This window comes from Myxine glutinosa, chromosome 4 (assembly GCF_964187855.1).
Source record: "Myxine glutinosa chromosome 4, kmMyxGlut1.1, whole genome shotgun sequence".
NCBI lineage: Eukaryota > Metazoa > Chordata > Myxini > Myxiniformes > Myxinidae > Myxine > Myxine glutinosa.
In genome coordinates, this window is record NC_136264.1 from 210,486,972 (window position 1) to 210,489,606 (window position 2,635).

The 2,635-nt window shown below is 47.7% G+C and overlaps 1 long non-coding RNA gene across 1 annotated transcript; it reads right to left on the bottom strand.

Annotated features, from left to right (window-relative positions):
* Positions 1-839: 839 nt before the first annotated feature.
* LOC144891871 (uncharacterized) lies at positions 840-1,044 on the bottom strand. Its single transcript, XR_013623282.1, has 2 exons — positions 992-1,044; positions 840-884 (listed from the first exon to the last, which is right to left on the bottom strand). It is a non-coding gene; the product is annotated as an uncharacterized LOC144891871 (long non-coding RNA).
* Between the last annotated feature and the right edge of the window lie 1,591 nt (positions 1,045-2,635).

Sequence of the window (2,635 nt, forward strand, 5' to 3'; positions counted from 1 at the left end):
TCCCCCAAATATTCCTGCAGGTCACACAAGATCTGCCAGCAACCCTCTGATGGTTAAACTGCCGAAATATCGGCTCTCTGCTCACCTTCACTCTTTCATTCCTCTTTTCTCCCGCCTCTGGAACAAACTCCCTCACTCCCTTCAATCCCACTCCTCCCTCCAGGTCTTTAAAACAGCTGTTCACCACCATCTCTTATGTTCCCCCATCCAAAACCTTGATCTTTTCTACCCCCGCTAATTCACCCCAGATCCACCTTGTTTGAAATTCCAACTTCTTTCCTGGAAGTCCTGGCAGTGTCCATATGTTTTATACCTTTCCCACCGCCCCCTTCCCATGCCCCCCCCCCCAAAGCCCTCGCCCTCTCTCAGATCTCTCGATGTCTCCATGTCTCTCGGTCCCTGCTCTCAAATGTTGTGTTTGTGTCCTTCCCCCTCTCTCCCCATCTTGGCTACCGCTCCCGATGTTATATGTTTTATGTGTCGGTTTGTCTTTCTGTGTGATTAATGTTCGCTCTTTCACGAGCCTCGATCTTGTATGCAAAAAAAAACAAAAAAATAATAATAATAAAACTGATCATGTGCTTGTTAAAGTGGACATCTCTCTGACCATTCTCAGAGAGCCTCCTTAGAGTCGACGAGTCTGGCATTTCACTCAGGCCAACTGGCACGGTCTTCAAGCAGCCATCAATCATCTGGACTGGTCTCCCATCTCTACCGCCTCTGACATCAACTCATCCTGGGAATTCTTCCAAAGTAAATTGCTCTCTCTCATGCACAGATTTATCCCATCTCATCTTCAGGTGTCATACCTGTTGTGAAAAATCAACCAGATCCACAACTCGTCCCATAGATAGGTTTAATTTCAATTAGATCGTAACATCATCCTGTAAAATACACCATGCAACATATATGTCAGGATCAAGGCATCATATGAGAAAGATTGGATATATCAGTCAAAGCAAGCAAGCCTAGAATATAAGTGGGTACGTACCATTCAATTCTACATGTCATTGTATAAAGTCGCAGGAGTGGCCTCGAGTCGCGGACATCCCGAGGTCTTATAGACACCGCCCAGTGGTTTAAGTGAGCGTCACACCTGGGTTCAACTTACATTTTCACCACAATACCCTTCCTCCCGTCCATGGTACACGGAATCTTGTGGTGAGGCTGTTGCCCAGAAACAACTTGTTTTCGTCTCCTGGAAAGCAAATCCAACGGAAGGTAATCTCATTACCTTTCACAAAGCCCACAACAAGTGTGTGTCCACCCTCAGGAGAGCCAGGAAACAATATCTCTCCGTTCTCAAGACCGAAATCTCTTATCTGTCTCCCTCTTCCAAATCCTGGTGGCGTCTGGTCAAATTTGTTTCTGGTGTTTGTTCCCACTCCATCCCCTCCCTCACCTCAAACGGCTGCACGGCTGAATCCGCACGTGAAAAAGCTGAATGCCTCAACTCCGTGTTTGCCTCTAAATCTTGTGTCCCAAACCCATCCCTCTCTGTACCCACTGTACCCAGTCGTACCCAGCTGCTCCTGGACTCTGTGTCCTTTCCTCCTGATAAGGTGGAAAAGTTTCTGTCAACTCTTGACTCTGATTCTGCAACTGGACCTGGCGGCATCAGCCCACGGGTCCTAAAATCCTGTTCTTCCGCTTTTTCACTCCCTCTCTCTGTTCTCTTCACCCTCTCTTTTGCTCAAGGTCATCTGCCATCTGCTTGGAAATCAGCCAACATCACCGCTTTGCACAAAAAGGTGCAAAAACAGATCCTAGCAACTACAGACCAATCAGCCTTCTCCCAATTATCAGCAGTCATGGAATCCATGATTGCTTCAGATATGAAATCTTTCCTCTTCTCCAATGGCTTGATCTCTGATCATCAATTTGGTTTCAGACCTGGTCACACTACTCTGGACATGCTGCTTCTGCTTTCTCAACAATGGATGGAGGTCCTCAATGCCAAACAGGAAATCAGAGCTGTCTCCCTTGACATATCACGTGCCTTCAATATGGTCTGCACCCCGCTCTATATCACGTGCGGCACCCCGCTCTGTTCACCAAACTCTCCTCCTTTGGTATCCATGGAACTCTCCACACATGGCTGGCGGACTTCCTCTCTAGTCGTAGTCAACGTGTGGCCCTGAATGGGTTTCTCTCATCTCCTCTTCCTGTTCAGGCTGGAGTTCCCCAAGGCAGTGTTCTGGGCCCTGTGCTATTTCTGGTCTTCATCAATGATCTCTCTGACTCTCTTGAAAATCCTCTCTATTTCTTTGCTGATGACTCTACTCTGTCGCTCCATTCCTCATCCCTCATATCGGCAGTCTGCAGCCTCCTCACTCTCTGCAGACCATGACAAAAATCACAGACTGAGCAAACAAGTGGAACATGTCTTTCAACCCTGACAAATCTTACACTCTTACGATGTCTCTCCGAAAAGACCGACTGGACAACCCTCCCATCCACTTTCTGAATAATCCTCTCCAAGAAGTTCTGTCACTCAAGCTTTTGGGTCTCACTATCTGCCATGATCTTTCCTGGGAAAACCACATTTCAAATCTGGCCTCCAAAGCCAGTCGCCGACTGGGCATCCTCTGTCGTGTGAAGTCCTTCCTTGGCACACCTGAGCTCCTCACCACAT